This window comes from Protopterus annectens, chromosome 7.part0 (assembly GCF_019279795.1).
Source record: "Protopterus annectens isolate FY-2018-M chromosome 7.part0, PAN1.0, whole genome shotgun sequence".
Taxonomy (NCBI): Eukaryota; Metazoa; Chordata; order Ceratodontiformes; family Protopteridae; genus Protopterus; species Protopterus annectens.
Window position 1 is genome coordinate 702,063,301 of NC_056739.1, and position 18,289 is coordinate 702,081,589.

An 18,289-nucleotide genomic window follows, 5' to 3' on the forward strand; every position below is an offset into this window, starting at 1 on the left:
CAGAGTCCCTTAGTGTTGGCCTGTACTTCAGAGAAGTAGATGCCAAATAAGAGCAGTCCCAGGACTTGAACCCTGAGGTACTCCACTTGTCACTTGTCTGGAGCTGGATTTGGAGTAGGCTCCTTTTACAATCTGGGTTCTGTCAGTAAGCCAGGTGGCAACTCATCAAGTGACATAGGGATTAATGCCCAGCTTAGTAAGTCTAGCTATGATTCCAGAGTGGGGGATGGTGTCATAAGCGTTGGCGAGGTCCAGACGCCTTACCCTCGTCCACTGCTCTGGAGACTGATTTGAAGAAGTCAATCAGGTTCAGGAGACAAGATCGGCCCTTCACAAACCCAAACTGGGTGGTCCAGTGTTTGAAGGTTGCCAATGTGTTTGTTTATAAGTTCCATGATAATATGTTCCATGGCCTTGCAGATCAGGCTCGTCAGACTGATGGGGTGGTAGTTCCCTGGGATCCAAAGTGGATCCCCCCTTGTGGAGTGGGATAACTGTAGCTGTGCACCACTCAGTGGGCATGAAGCCTGAGGTGAGACTATGATTAAACATGACACTTAGGTGAGGTGCCAGTTCATATTGTAGTTCATGTAGTACACAGCCCGGGATGTCATCTGGTCCCATGGATGCTGTATTCTTAGCTTTGGAGAGTGCATTTTTTACCTGTGTGGCCATTATTACCAGACTTTGGCAATCTTCCAGTATTGAGATGGGTCATTTAGGGGGTGAGAGGGGGGTGAAGTTGGCACTGATTTGGTCTGCCAGGATATTTGCAATATCCTTGAGATCAGTATATTTAATGCCATTCTGTTGTAGCTCAGTGCAGATCTGAACATTGTCATTTAGATTCTTGACATAGTTATAAAATGCCTTGTGGTTGTCTTTGGAATCTTTGGCGATTTTATTTTCATAACTGGCTTTGGAGGATTTTATGAGGGATCTCCGCTTCTTACTGAGGCTGGTAATGGTTTTTTGCATCCTGGGATTTTCCTCTTTTCTGTAAAACCGTAGGTTGCTGTTTGCAAGTAGATAGTATTGTGTTGATATTTAGACATTACAGTAAAGATATGAATGTTATTCCTCATATCTTAAGCTAAACAAACATCTTTCTCCAGTCTACTACTTTTTTATTGATATGACTTTGTAAGTAACTGTATGTCGTGTAAGCAAGGCAATGCATACATTGTGCCTTCATAAGATTTGTATATTGTATTATAGTTGTTGGGCAAGTGATAGATGCTGATGGTGTGACATGCTGAAACTATATTAGTAAAGGAAATACGTTATTCAGCAGATGAGCAGATTTTGTTTGGATAAATCATCGAGTATACTTTAGTCTTGTTTGGAATAAAAAGAAGAGAAAGTAGCCAGCAAATGGGAAAATTAAATGCATACACTTATAATGCATTCATGAAAAAACTGAAGTAAATAACAGTCTTTGAGTGGAAGCGACATCAAGTTTGATAGGAATGTATAGACAGACTGGGAAGTAACAGAAAACTGTACTGAATAGCATGAAGGAGACAAAATGGTGTTTCCTTACAATATACAGTCTTAGAAGTTCTGTTGGGATTAATTGTGGCTCTATCATAACTGATGAACCTTTGCAGTCCTTCTGATTGGAAAATGACACTGAAATTAAACTTCATAAAGTGCAAGTTCTCAGCAAGTTTATACTGTGCAACTTAATATCTGCAGTTGGGTAAAACTGAAGGGGAAGGTGTTTGGTAAAAGGATTAGTTCTGTCCACTGAGGATATAAAGGACATCATTCAAAGCCAATCTTGCAAATTCATTCTGTTTCGGTCATTATAAATAGGAGATTCAATGCAAAACTAGATATGTACAGTTCTGGCCCTGTCATATACCTGGAAAACATTGACTTGGTAACAAGTAGGACACTGGTCTGGATGTCACAAGCAGTAGTTACAGTTGCATGATGGCATAGTGTCTTAATGAAAAATTAGGACAGGGTGATCAGGGACTATGTTCAAAGCTAGTGATTAAACCAGGTTTGATAACAATCTGTCCTTGAATTCTTATTGTTTGATGGGACGTTTGTCTCAAACACTGTATCTTCTGCTGCACAGATTTATTCTATATAGGATTCAGATGCATAATCTGAGGTTTGCATAAAATTGGAGAAAGGGGAAAATATGCTGTCACAAAAGGAAATACTGACAGCCCAGATATCTGGAATTTTGTAAATAATTCTGTCATTTGTGAATATTGATATGATTCATACAGAAGTGTGTGTAAAGGTGTAAAGTACTGAGCTAAAATGTAACCACAGCATGCCCTGCCAACTTAGAATAGAAATGTATGTAAACTATTGTAATTGTGTAAATGTATATGTTTTAACAATTGAAACTAGAACATAGTTGTGTCCTAGTTGCCTGTTGCACATTTTTGGTGCATGTTGCGAGGGAACGATACTGTCAGTTTTACTTTTTTTATGGGGCTGCTATCGGCCATTAGGGGTAGAGTGGTATCGGCATCCATGTTAACTAGTGCCTGCCTGGAGGTGGCCTTACTGAAGTTTTAACTGCTAGAGTCTGATTTAATTTTGGCTTGTCAGACGTCACCCGTTATTTCTGTAGTAGTATGTAGTACTTCTGCTCTGCTCCTGCGTCCACCCCTTGTTAGAGAACTGTGCCACAACTGTTAACAATTAGTTTCAGCTGGAGTGTTTTGATGTACACCTGAACTTTTTGTGGTCTGCTGAAATACAAGCCTGCACCAGATTGAGTTGTGCTACTGTTTTCTATCTGTGCATATTTCAAATGTTTACATGTAGTTACTAGTATTTTTTATTTAAAGTATGTAAGTTTTCAGACACTGTGGGATTGGGAGTTTCCATAACTTCAATTGTGCTACATATAAATAATTTGGTTTGAAATTTGGAACACTTTTTATTGGACTTTGTCCTGATGTGACAAGACATTGGCTGCTGGTTAAGTTTTACAGGTTGTTACTCTTTCTGAATAAATATTTTTTATATATTTTTTCTTAGAATACGACGCTGCACTCAAGTTTAAAGATGGGTTAGTATTTGGAATAGTAAACTTTCAAAATATGAAATGTGACTAATTAGATATGTTTATTTTATTAAACGTAGGGTTTTGTTTATTTAGTAGCTGTTGCCTGACCCTGTTGAAGGTGAAGCTCCTGTAGGTGCATTGTAAAATCCATCTTGGCCAAATAAAGGTATTGATTGCTTCACCTTTGTGTTCCAACTTCTCCCCATATGCAGTTGGTTAAATAGGAAATGGCAAATAAAATATTTTGCAGTACATATCAATATAATTATGTTGTGCTGTTTGCATTGTTGTCATATCTTCAAGAAGTGATGATTTTTGCTGGTGATTTCATTCTACCTTAATTGATAAGGAAGTCCCAAACATATATTTTTTTGAGAGTGGCTAGCATTACAAATTACAGGATATCAGACCAAAGTGGAGAGTTGTTGTTGTTAACTGTTTTTAATTACTTCTTACTTTGAGGCAGAAATCTGTTTTCTTAGTAGATTAATACATATTTTAATGAACTGTTGTGTTGTTTGCAGTCAGGATAATCTGTTTTCTTAGTAGATTAATAGATATTTTAATGAAGTGTTGTACTGGTCGCAGTCAGGATGGATTAACATTGTCTTCTTCTGCAAGCAGTTCACTAAGGTGAGAGTATGCAAAGAACTATATACATAACTTTGTCATGGAGAACATAACATTTACTACAGGTTTAAAAAGACATGACCTACTAATTTACAGATATGCAGAGAGACATGCACAGTATGTTTAACTGTTATGTTCTGGTGTGTATGCATTTTTATTATATGCTGGATTCTTTATTGCTGCGTATCAAGAAAAGCTGTTTTTCTGGAGTCTAAAGGTTAGAAGGAGGTGTTTTATACACTTCAAGGATTGTGACAATTTATGAGCAGTTTATAAATCATAAAGCATTATCTTTTTCCCGTCATACTGTATTTTTATTTAATTTTTTATCAGTTAACATTAAGCAATGTGTATTCAGTTACAGAATAGTATAGTAAATTCACAGAGAGCCATTGTTTGGTTTCTGTTACATGATGTACTTTTGTTTTTTTGAATCCACATAAAGGTCAGATTTGTTTTTATTTTACATATGTTTACCAGGGAGGTCCGACTGGACAAAGCTGTCCATTTTCAGCAGAGGCCCAGGGAGAAAAGCTCCAGAACAATTGCTAACATACTATACATAAGATATTTATGTGAGCATTGTGGTGTACACAGTTATAAAATATAGCAGATATGTGATTGCAGAAGATATTTACATAAGCATAGTGGTTTAGAAATATAATTAAAAGTATAGTAGGTAGTAACATATGATTGTTCATACAGTTTGTTTAGTACAGATAATGTTGAAGCTGTACTAAAGGTAAGACAAGAAAGGAAAAACTAAAAAACACTAGCCAGATTGTCAAATCAGGAGAATATAGACAAGATCATGTGAGGTTCATTGACATTTTAAGGGAAACATGAAGACTGTGCATAAAGCACATATTCCTATCCAGAATTCATACCTCACTCTAAACCTCTTAGAGCAAAAAATCTGGACAAAGCCTAAAATGATAGGGGAACAAGTAGGGACAGAGTTTAAATATTGCTCTTACAAACTTAGAAAGTTGATAGAATAATAGATTTTGCATTAGCATGACATTTCTGAAGGATGTGGTGTCTTAAACTCAAATGTTTATCATTATTTAATGACTTCAACCCTCAGCTATTTGCCAGAAAAGTACAGATTTTAGGAGGAACACACAAAAAATATGAGGCAAAAATCTGGACATTCTGTGAAAATCTGTACAATTGAGAGGTGTGCTTACTGCAGTATTAAGTTTTCCTTGCATAAACATGTACAAATGCAAAAATCAAATAGTTTTATGTATTTATATTTTGTTGTTGTCCAGGTTAGCATGATGCACATGTTAATCATTGGTGTAGCTGAAACACATCAGAAAATGTTTTTTTTTAATCCCATACCTGACACTTTTATTTTTGTTTTTTTGTTCAGTAACATCATTGATAGAAGATCTGCAAGATATTGACTGCAAAGGTAGTAGTAGCCCATTTGATTCTTTAGGCTGTCTTATAACTTCAAAGCCAATGCATCAGACAAGAAGTGAGCATTCAGATATAGTAGCAATATGGTATAGTTCATTACTGACGGCAATTGCTTTCAGAATTCTTCACGTTGTAGGTTTTGCATCATTTTAGGATGCAGATAAAATAAGTTGAACTGAGCAGTGTTACTGCTGGAAAAGCAAGACGTCAGTGAAGAAACTAATGAGTCAAAATAGGGAATATAAATACTCGTTCTGTAATAAACTCTCAAAATCCACACCTACTGTGTTTGCTTGGTGTGTTTGTCGACTGCAAATCCTTGGCAACTTTAACTCAATACCAAGATTATCTGCTAGTGATCTTGCCTTACTGAGAATGTCATTCCTAAAGTGCTCTTCAGCATGGTTGTGGTGCTCCTTGAATATTTCAGTGAGTCTGTTGATGTGTTCTTGAACCTTTACTATACAAGTTGAACAGACTGAAACATCTGGGCAACAGGCTCAAGAACTGATGAGTGATTTGCAATAATGAAGAGAGAAATCAGAAACGTGCATGAAGAGCAAGCGCTGAGTAACCTATGTGCCATTTTGTCTGGTTTCACCAGCAGTGCTCTTCTGAAGATCAGCCAGGTAGTCAAATATTTTCTCAAAGTTCTGACTAAACACACAAATGGATTTATATTTCTCGGTCCATCATGTCTCAGTCAGATCATTGACTACAAGGTTTAGTCTGTGAGACGCGCAGTGGGTAAAGGCTGTTTTTGGATACTTTTCACGAATCTTTGCCCGACCACCATTTTGGATGCTTGCCATTATGGAGCAGCCATCATAGCCTTGTCTGAGTAATTTTTCCGGACCGCACTTTATGCATTCACTGACAATGACATTTGATAGACTGTGCATCTCTCACAATAATGGGAAGAAAAAACGCAAACTCTTCTCAGATACAATCATCAACAAACCAAATGCCTAATGACAACTGCTCAATGTCTGAGATATCTGCAGTTTCATCTGCCAATACACTAAATCCAACTGCCCTGTTTTCTGCACAAACAATCTCCTTTCGAAGTACATTTTCATATTCTGCCAAGAGCTCATTTTGCACCCTATGGGATGTGTACCAAGCATTTCCTGCAGCTGTTTCACTGTGCTGTTTCAGTATTGTGTCACCAGTAGCAAAACGAAAATCTAACAAGTAACACAAATTTCCACCAGAGCCTTCTTTTCCACAGAGAGGAATGTCAAGGGTTGCACAGTAAATGGTAGATACAATTGGTTCCAATTTATTTTGGTTCTCTGCAATTTGTTTTGCTACTGCTGCATCTATCTGTGGAATAACAGCTGTTTCTGGCTTATGTCGTGTTCGTGTATGAGAAAAATTGGAAGCATCTTCAGTAGAAACTTTGTGCCATGATGACTGCATGTGATTTCTTGCAAGACTCATTGAAGGCATTGTATTTTATGCACACACTAGTGATAAAGCTGCCTTGCAACCCACGGTGAAGTGATTGAGGAAATAATACACAAGTTAAGCAGAGTGGGCCTTTCAAGAGAGGAGTATATGCAAGCCATGGTGAGTACTAAGACAACCAACTATATCTGAATATAGTTGTTTAATAATGACATGCATTTCAGTTTCAGACTTCATATCATTCAGAAAATTTATTCTAACACAAATCCTTTTATTCTAGCGACTTTCAAATGTGTCCCTAGTTGGGGGCCTTTATCCCTAACATTATAACAGGCTTTGTCTAGATTTTTTGTGTTAACAGAGAGGTATGGTGTGTGCATGCCTGTATGTATGTATAAGGAGGAGGAAGTATACCCCTCAGCTGTCCAGGTTTTTGGAGAATGTCCAGATGTTTGCCCCATATTCCTCCTAAAAAGCATTGAAGCTGCTAAATAATGACAGACGTTTGAGTTTTAGATGTCATATCCTTTAGAAAAATGCATACTAACATAAATCCTGTTATTCTAGCAATGTTCTAAGTTCATGAGAGCAATATTTATAATCTGCTCCTATTTATTTTAGGCTTTGTCCAGATTTCTTGCACTTAGAGGTTGAGGTGTGTGTTAGAGAGAGTGAAATGTCCTAGAGTTAGCAGGTGGAATTTATTTTCAAGTGCATTTTCAAGGAATTGTTTGCTTCAAGGGAAGAGAGTTTTACTGCTGCTCATGCTAAGCCTGCTTAAAATGTGCAACTGTTTTGTTTAGCAAATGGTATCACTATTGTGGGATAGAATTTTTAAAGCAGCACAGCAGGTATCATACTTGCATCTTGATACAGAGAGCTATAGGTTCTGCTCCTACAACACGTAGATTTGTATTTTAAGGGGGTGTATGTCCTCCTTTGGATGAGATGCCTAATAACTATGAACTTGTTGTTCAGCTTGCCACCCATTCCCTATTGCAATATACCAGCTTACCATTTTTTTTAATATAACGTAGGCAATTTATTCTTCAAGGGCAGCAGGCATTGAATTTGTAGATGAAACACTAAAATATACAGTTGTTTTCTAGCAACAACTTCTTCACTGGTTTCAGATCTCAATGTGGAATTATTCAGATGAGTTTTACTTCTGCGAAGATTCTGCATATTGATTGATATTGGTGGATTGTATGACAGAAGTTTGAGTAGAGTGGCCCTTTATGGTTGAAATGTTCTGAATTGGGCAGGTTGTCATTACTGGTTCATATCATATGATTTGCTTCATTGCTTAAAGGAAAAATGTTCAGAACTATAAATTTAAAACACACTCTAACAAGTGGTGCTGTATTATACAAGGGATATAATTCAGTTATTATATAGTATAATTAATACAGTCAGGAAGGTGAATCAAATAACTTTTGCATGGTTCTAAAAATGCGTGCAAGGAGCCTATGATTTGAAAACAGCCCAAAGGTAAACTTACCCTGCCACTGGCCAGATGCATTTTCTTTGAATGCAGGTTTCAATGTTTTGGTGAATGTGGGTTTCAAAGGTAGAGAAGTTTTAATGCTAAGCCTCTTTTCATTGTAAGACTATTGCTTTGTTTAGGTTTAGTAAATGTCTATCAGTGTTTGTGCTATAAAATTTTAAATAAAAGTTGTAAATGAAATCCAAATATCTGTCATCATTGTAGAAGTAAAGCATAAAACAGTATGCACACTGAAAGATTTGAACAGTGTCTATAACAAATGGGGAAAAATAGCCAAGTAATGGGACACTGGAATGGCTGCGTGGGTGGGGATGGGGGTAGGGTCGTGTGGGTGGGGCATCAGAGGAGGTGAGGTTTTGTGGGTGGGGCATCAGAGGGGGTGGGGTTGTGTGGGCGGGGCTTGGGTTTGCACCCCCCTGTAAAAAATCCTGCGGGCTCCCTTGACTACCATTTATACAAACCACTAGCGACCAGGCTGTGACACTGTGTGGTGATGTTCATTATACCTCCCCATGCCAGACTCACACAGTACCCTGACAGTGAGCATGTATTAGTAAATAAACAAGCCATGACATGGAACTGGAGACTAAATCAGGCAGCCTAAACAGCTCAAACATGGCTTCATCTGCCTGTCACAGCACTAAGATTCAGCGCACATGTATAATATGCACACATACAACATAGTCCATGCCATGAGCAGTAAAAAGCCCACAGTTAAGCCACTATGTGTAAAGCAGCCACTAATGACTATCCTTAGTATTAAAATGTCTAAAGTTAATTTCAACTGTAGGTAATGGAATATAAAGCAAAGGTAAGCTCCAAGGCTGAAATGAATATATTTATAAAACAATAAATCAGTGAACACTTTTGTCTGCATTACTAAACTTCATCAGACTGATTTATTACTATTTACTGCCATCCATAAATGCTGTTGAATCATATGACAGTCCAAAAATAGCATTACGTCAAAAACACATACAAATATAGATTTCCATGAAATTTTTCTTGCAGTGTTTCCTTTTTTTAAAGTACATTTAAATTGACTGTGGCATATAATCATGACACAACAACTGCTTTTCATTAGACTTGCAGTAATACTCTGTGTTGTGACTCATCTTCCCTGTTTTCTTTCTTAAAGTTTTGATCTACATGATCCAGTGTACAAAAGTACAAGGATGTGATATGAAGAAACTTGAGCGGGCCTGAGTGTATAAATATTTGGGATTTGATGAAGGATCAGCAATAAAACATGAACAAATGCAAATAAAACTCATTAAGGAGTACTTCAGATGATTAAACCTAATACTGAAAACAGCCCTGACATCTTAGAATAAAGTCCAAGCTACAGATCAATTTGATCTACTCGTTTTGACTTACAGTTTTGGTATGATTGACTGACACCAAAATTATTGGATCAGTTGGATAGAAAAACAAGAAAAATGCTTTACACTTACCAAATGATACATAAAAATCAGTGTATACCAAGATTATATATCCCTCATTCTGAAGGAGATATGGGCCTCCTCAAAACTGATTACATGTACAGATCTGCAACTGTAGGATTGCATACATATCTGCTGACCTCATCAAATCCAAACATAAGGAAAGTTTTAAAACATGAGGAAAATAAGTCAAAGCTGACCTCTCTGCTAAGTTTAGTAGAAGCATTCAGGTGGCAAGTGGAAATGGAAATCAAACCAGAGTAGACAAAAATCAAGAAAGAATGTAAAGACAGGGATCAGATGAGAAGAAAAGAAATGTGGAAAAACTGTAAATACAGTGGCAAGTATAGAGATCTCCTGGAATAACCTCATGTTGATTAGGAATTGATGTAAGAATGGTTAAGGAAAGGTGAATTGAAACCAAAGGATGAAAGGTTGATAATGGCAGCCCAAAATAGTGAACTACATACATGCTGGTTAAGTCCATTGAACATGTGGGTGAAACAGACAAAATTAGGTTCTGTAAAAAAAAAACTTGTTGCTGGGTGTAAACACTCATGGCAGAGGGTCTCTACACTGGAAAGAACAATAATGTGTCAAGATTGTGGCACTTGGGTTTGTGCAAACACTACAATATAGAAGTAGATGATAAGCATTAGAAAAATGAGCCACAAAGTATTATTAAGAATGATGAAGTATACTTCACATGGGATTACCCATTATCAACAATTCAAAAAACAGTTAAGAGAAAACCAGATATAGCAGTACATAAAAAAGAAAAAAGTAGCTCTGATTATTAAAATTGCTACATTTAATAATTACGATGTCTCATGTACAGAAAGATACAAAGTCATAAAATATCAGGATTTGAGGCAGAAACAAGCAAAATGTGGAAGAAGGATACCCAAACCATTCCAAATAGTAGTAGGAGCAATGAATCTTATAAAAAAATCTAGAGTCATATTTAGATATGTTGCCAATACAAGTAAATTCATTTGAAATGCAGAAGGAGTCAGTTTTAGCCTCATTGCAAGTGCTGCAAAGAGCACTCTTGACGAACATCAAAGATTGAAACAAAACTAATTTCATGTACTTTCATTATAACCTGACTTAGGAATGGAGTCCATTCCCATTCTGGTATTAGAAATCCAAAAATTTTGGAGAAATTAAACTCTCACTAAAAATCTTTTGAAATTTCCATATTGTGCTGTACTTGTAAAGGGTATTCACTATACTTTTATGTTTGACTTTCTTAACAATGCTTGCACTCCTGTTCCTTAACTTTCTGTTAGGCTTACCTAGATAAAATGAATCACAGGATGTGAAAACTGTTGCATATGTTAAGATTAGATTAAATTACTCTGAAAACCATAAAATTCACTAACTCACCAGATATCAAGTAATAACAGGGCATACTATAACAGCTGTATTAATATGCTGTTCTGTGAGTTAGAAGCAGGTAGCGTTTCAATGAACGTATATCTTTTATGAAATCTACTATATTTTTAGAAATTTCATCTACCACTGAAATTCACAGAGGTGTGGGAAAATCTACCCTTGGTTCATTTATCAGCGACAAGATTAAGGCTGACAGTTCATTGTTAAGTTACAGGAGTATGCATCCTCAATATTTAAAATAGAATATTGTCAAAATCCAAAATAAAAGACTGAGGGGAAGCCTCTCTTTCCATTCTTACATGAGTGCTAACCCTAACCCTGCTGCTTCTCCCAAACCTAGTCCCACATATGACCTTATGAAAAACTGTTTCTCTAACAATACTGCTATTCAAATACAAAAAATTATGACTGAAGGTTACGTGATTTTTTTCATTGCAAAAAAGAAAACATTCTTTCACTGTTTTTTTTTTTTTAATTGTAGTGAGTTTCAAAATCTAGAGATTGATGTAATTTGTATCAGAGTTTCTGTGGGTAGGTATATAACTTTTACCTTCAAATGGCCATAAATTCAGGTGGTTGTGTAGAAAGGAAGATCCAGAAAAAAAACAAAGTATTCAGCTGATGACAAAATGCTTGGATCTTGTTGTGTGAGATCACATTATAGTGGGGAGAGGGAATTTTCCTTTTTCCTGCTGTAGCACGATTTTGGAGTTAGGGTATACAAGCTGCAGGGGGAGGGGGTGGAACATCCCTTATGTGCATGAATTTAGGGGACCTTTGATGTATTTTTATTATCTGTTATGCATAAATGCCTTTTAATACCATTCATGAATTAATTGCTTGTGATTAGGTCGCATGTTCAGCATTTTGATTATTTAAACAAAATTGTTAGCTTGTGTTAACAGTTCTGAAGAAGTCCCACCAGCAGGGAGAAAGAGCTTGACCATTTTGGTTTTTGTCTTTGTTTTGTTAAATAAAATTTTTCATAATCTGCGCTTTCTCAGCCTTTATTTGAGCTTACATCCTCTTGATGTGCATATGTGTATGTGTACATTGTACATTGTATATGTGAGCCTTGTTGTATTCTATGCATTCCTTTTGTGGCTACACAGATTATGCTAGTTTGTTTTTTAAACATGAATTCTTACACACAACTAGCTGCCCATGTCTCTCCTTGACAACATCCTTCCTATTTTTCTCTTCTTTCATAAACCACTGTTATTATATAAACAGTAAACAAATCAACTTGTTTCATTTGGCAGGGTACATGCATTTGTCTACATAAAAAATCAGGAGAGCTTCTCAAGTACTAAATTTGATGATCGATGCAACACTTAACAGTCAAACACATGTTATTATATGCAGTGATGTATTCTTAACATGGCATGGCCATTCGGAAGTGTATTTTATCTGCTGGGATTAAAGAACTTTTGTCCCGGCCCCCCTTAAAATAACACATAAAGCCATTTCACAACATTTATTAATAATATTGGATAACAAACTTTATTCACATTAGAAAATAACAACAAATATCTTCATCAACTAACGATCTCAGGGCAGCGTACCTACTCACCCTGGCCAATTCAAACATCAGGTCAGTGTACCTACTCACCCTGTTACATCATCCACCAGGGCAGCATACCTACTCACCCCACAAACCTTAAATGGGCAGCGTACCTGCTCACCTCCTTTCAAACCAACCATTAACCAATGAATTTCATTTTATTCAAGTAGCATCCAACAACTCCCTTGCTCCCCAATTCCATGCATGACCACCTTCCCTTGAGGGGGAACAGAAGAGGGCAATCCTGTCCCTCTTCTCTGCCCTTAAACTAAGAAAAATTGTAAAAAAGAATTTAAAGGAAGGGATGGAGGGACGGACACCAACTCACGCCAAAATGTGACTACTTCATCTATTCTCCAATATAAATCCACTACTCTAAGTCCCTCCCTAACCTACATCACTTCCCCTAAGCTGTCCATCTATTTAACCCTTTATTATCTAAAACCCAATCCCTGTAACCTAACCTACCTAAATCAAAGCACTCTAATCCTTCACTCTTAATTTATATATCCCCCCACCCAAAACTACCTAAATGGGGCCCCGGACAAATTGGTTTGTCCCGGCCCCCCTTAAAATAAATCACACCAACACATAAAACCATTTGATGACCTTTATTAATAATATTGGATAACAAACTTTATTCAACTAGAAAATAACAACAAATATCTTCATTAACTAATGATCTCAGGGCAGCGTACCTACTCACCCTGGCCGATTCATACATTAGGGCAGCGTACCTACTCACCCTGTTACATCCTCCACCAAGGCAGTCTTCTTACTCACCCCACAAACCTTAATTGGGCAGTGTACCTGCTCATCTCCTTTTAAACCAACTATTAATCAAAGAATTTCACTTTATTCAAGTAGCGTTCAACAAATCACTTGCTTCCCAATTCAATGCATGATCACCTTCCCTTGAGGGTGAATAGAAGAGGACAATCTTGTCCCTCTTCTCCACCACCAGTCTGCTCCCAGGCTATCCCCCTCCTAATCCATAACCTCCACCATACCTTCTAAAAACAACTTCAAGTGAAGGTTAAACAAATCCAACCTAACCTCATTCAAATGTACCCCATCCGCTCGATACCAAACATCATCACCATCCAAAAAATCTCTATGTTCAATAGCATGCATCCCCAAAAACTCTTAATTACCTAGCCAATCTCTGATTAATAAACCTCATAGCCTGTTCAATAGCCTGATAACTATGAGCATTCCTCCAACTCAAATGAGGAACTAACTCTGACCAAGCAATACACATCCCTGGGTACAATGTCTTCAACCTCAACAAATCCTATAAAATAATATCTACCAACCGCTTCTTAGAAAGAATTCCAAGATCATTGCCTTCCAAATGAATCACTAATATTCTAGGATACCCTACCCTCAATTTTACCTGTTCAAACTCATACATCAACCTGTCCCATATAAGACCCCTAACCCCATGCCAAGTCACTGACTATCCTAAATGAGACAAACCTAAATTTTTACCATTCTCCCTAACCAATGCACATTCCCCTGCCCAGTGGATATACGAATGACCCAGGATGACAATCTGCTTTCCTACAAAAGAAGAAAAGAAAATTAATAATCAAATCAACAAAAGTTATCTAATATATGATAAACATGCATTTGAAAACTACCTCCCCACCCTTTTAATAACTTCAATGGAACTGCCCACCCTAGCTAAATCTGAAGCCCTACCAATTCGAAAGGAATGAGCTACAAACCTATTCACTGGAAAACTCATGCAACAAAAAACTCTCCTAATGAGATGTATGAATCTACTGCTTGTCACAGAATTCCCATCCACCGTACAGAAAACCAAATCAGACAAACTCCCTATCCGCCTCCTTCTGAATTCCTTGGCCCACCTTACTGGACAAAGGCTAACATTCTTATCCGACTTGAGCACCACTACTGAACCTTTCTCCAATTGATTTGTCTTAGTCTTCTGCAAACCAGTAATAACCACCCCAGCACCTATCATTACATTCTTCCAGCATAACAAACCTAGCTACTCAGAAACACAGAAGACACCAAAATATAACCATACACACAATGTGCCCCACATAACATAATCCAAAGAACCACCTTGTAATAGCGCTAATCCTTTCAACAAAACTTTCAACACTGCCCTCGTCAGTGGCCATCTCATATCCCTACATTCCCCATCCAATTTCTACTACCTCTCAACATACGTCCTACTGTCCATGACTTTGTAAAATCCTGCAATCCCAATACCCGAGCAAAGATGCTAATGGCAGCCAAATCCACAATAACAGTCTGCAGAGCCTTACCTAACCCCCAAGCTAGAGCTAAATAACGCAGTAACAATTCTTCCAACCACACCTCTTCCTCTTCTGGCAACTGCAGAACAAACTGATCAAATTCACAAAGCGCCCTACCATAAGCGTTCCTTGTAGAGACAGCCCAAGAATGATGCACCAACTTCTTGGCTACCTCGACCCAATGTTCCACACCACCTCTGGCAGGATTTCCAGAACTTCTTCTGCCCCTATAGCCAACAGCCGAAACCTGCAAAACTAAAATCAGGACAAGCTATCAGCAATGTCATTCTTTACACCAGGCACTCGCACTACTGTAAATGAAAAATTTGTTAACAGACTCTGTAAAACCAATTTACGTAAGACCAACAATAACAATTCTGACTTAGCCACCTTCTTTTGTAAAACCCACACCACTACCATGTTATCAGAATGAAAAACTTGTCCTGTAAATGATCCTTCCAAACTGCTGAAGCTACCCAAATAGGCATCAACTCTAAAAAGCCGCATCATCTTTCCATTCCTCCTTCCAAGATTGAGGCCATTTAGCTGCAAACCACTGCCCTCCAAAGTAAGCCCCCACACCAATGCACCCAGCTGCATCCATGAATAACTGAAGTTCCTTCTGCCTCACCCAGTCTGACTGCCAAAAAGAAATCCTGTTAAATTGTCCCAAGAAAGAAGACCACAACAACAAATCCTCCTGAACCAACTTGGTCACCATAACCCAATGGTGTTTACTCCTGCCTCCTTTAAACATAAACACCACTGACCTACAAAAAGTACGCCCTGGATGTACCGTTTGGCAGGCAAAATTCAAATGTCCCAACAACTCCATGATTGCCCAAATCTGTACCTTATCCTTAGCCACAACCAACCTTATCACCGTCCTCAGTCTCTCTATCTTATCCTCAGGCAAAGAAAACAGTCCCCGGTCAGCATCCACCATTAATTCCAAAAATTCTAATGCCCTAGCTGGACCTTCCATCTTATGCTGGGACAACAGTACCCCCAGTTCCTCACACATGCTCATAAATTCCTGAAGACCTTCCTGGGCCCCTGACCATCCTTCACCAACTAACAGAAAATCATCCAAATAATGAACTGCCTTCTGCATTCCCACCCTCTGCTGCCATACCCAATGTAACACTGTACTGAACTTTTCAAATGTTACACATGCCACAGACCAACCCATTCACATGGCTTTGTCAAAATAATATTTGTCACCCACCTCCATCCCCAGCAATGGCCAGTCATCCTGCCTGATTGGCAGCAAGCGAAAGGCAGACTCAATATTCACCTTTACCAACCATGGCTCCTGAAACTCCTTAATCACCTTGATGGCATCATCCAAGGGTGCATAATGAACCTTGACCTCCTCCTTTGCAATGAAATTATTAACTGAACCCCCTTCTGGATAAGACAAATGATGTATCAACCTAAACTTCCCAGCTTGTTTCTTTGGCACTAACCGCAAGGGTGACACCTTGCAATTACTAAAAGGTGGACTGTTGAAATGACCCAATAAATGGCCAGCCTACCACTCCTTCTCCACCAATCCCTCCAATGTATCTTCTTTACCTCAACCAAAGCACAGACTCTTGCAACTCACCCCATTTCCCACCACAATAGACTTAACAGAACCCCCCCCCCCAATGAAACCCTTGTAATATCTCATTTCTAATCGTAAGGTCAGGAAAACCTTGGAGCATGCCACATACCACTTCCACCTTAATGGGGAAAGACCCCCCCCCCTTCCCTTATTCCCTTTAAAGAATCCACTTCTCTTGGACCCATGAAAAGTACCTCTACCCCTTACAGCTTGAAACCCTTGAGTGGAGGGAAACCCACCCTCACTGACCATAAAATTTGAACTCAAAACAGTGAGGCCACGGCGACCACAGTGAATGGCTGAATGACATCCTCCACACCGTGAACAAGCATGTAAGAATTTGCATCCTACCCAAGAATAACAGCCACTATTGAAAGACCAACACACACCAACTCCATCTCCCCCATTTCACAGTCTATTAAAGCTACCATAACTATCCATCATAGTGGCCAACCATATATCAAGATGACAAACCTCCCAGTGTAGCGAATGATCCACTGCCTTCCGTTTGTGGAAATACTGATCATACCTCAACCAAGCATTCCCTGGCCATAACCATTGTGCCTCCTGAATTGTAAGACAATAACTCAGAAGGGGCAAAGCCAATGACCCATCCTTCTCCAGATGCACAGCCATGTAGTAAATAAAACCTACCACCCAATTATTCCATGACCTGGCTGAATTTTTCCTATCCTTTTCCTACCCAATGCCACCAACAAATCCTTACTATTAGCCAACTCTGCCTCCACTAACCACTGCACCCCTTCCGCATCAATTAACTCAAGTACATCAGCATATTCCCCTTTCCAAATTTTTTTCTTTTACTGATGCTGGAATGTACAGGATCAAAAAGACAACTCCTGACCCTTGTCCCAACATGAGTGGCTAGCCAGTCCCCTGACCAAAGAACAAATGCAGGACCTATGTTCGAACCTAATGCCGAACTATCTCCTGACCCTGCACTAACCCCATTCACATCCCCCCCAGAGTACCAGGATGCATCTGCCACCTCCATCTGTGCACACCCCAGTGCATGCCATTCTCTCCCGGGGACCCTACCTATGAGTTTCCCTTCATCTTCACTCACTCCCACATCCTCACTACTCATCTCCCCTGCCAAAACCTGCTGAAGTAAAAACATTACCTAGGCCTCTGTCTTGAGACCTGCTTGGAGCTGATGACCACCTCCTTCTCTGTATGCTGCCTTTCCCCCCCAAGCTGAAGCTCCCGACATGGAATGTCACCTCTTCTGACCTGGTGCCTGCTCCTGCTCCGTCACTGCCTCAGACATTGATACCTCTTGGAAGAATTCCTCTGCCTGAGCCACACTGGCCTGCTAATGCTGATGCAGTCCCAGTAAGTTAGCTATCTGCAAGAAAAGAGATAAACAAAACACACACATTAATTACCTAGCAAACCACTGCCCCCACATGCACCCCCTGGCCTGCTCTACCAAGCACTAAGTCCACAAAGGCACGCTTTCATAACTAATGAGCCCACCCAATCTTGAACCCATGGTCCTATACCACATGGTCAGCATAATGAGCCACTACTCCATGTGAAATATATTTTTTCTACCTCCCTTCCTTCCCCTACCCAGACCCTATCTGTTGGGCACCATGGGTGCTCACCATACCACCCAACTGTATGATTTTCACAGCATGTTCAGATTTCCTCATATGTTTGGTGTATTCTTCTCAAAATCTGCATCCTCTATCAAGATCAGTTTTAAAGTTCGTAAGAGCAATATTTCAAATCCCTCCCCAACTGTCCCACCAGCATGTTTGACTTTGGCTAAGTTATGCTTTAAGGGGTTGAAAAGGTATAGCACTCACCTGCCTGGGACACCCCTCAGGCATTCACCCCAACCGTACTCTCATGCAGCCCCCTAGCCACCCTGGCCAGCTCATAACTCACACATACCAACAATTGCACACACATCAAAGCCCCAACACACCCACACACATGCA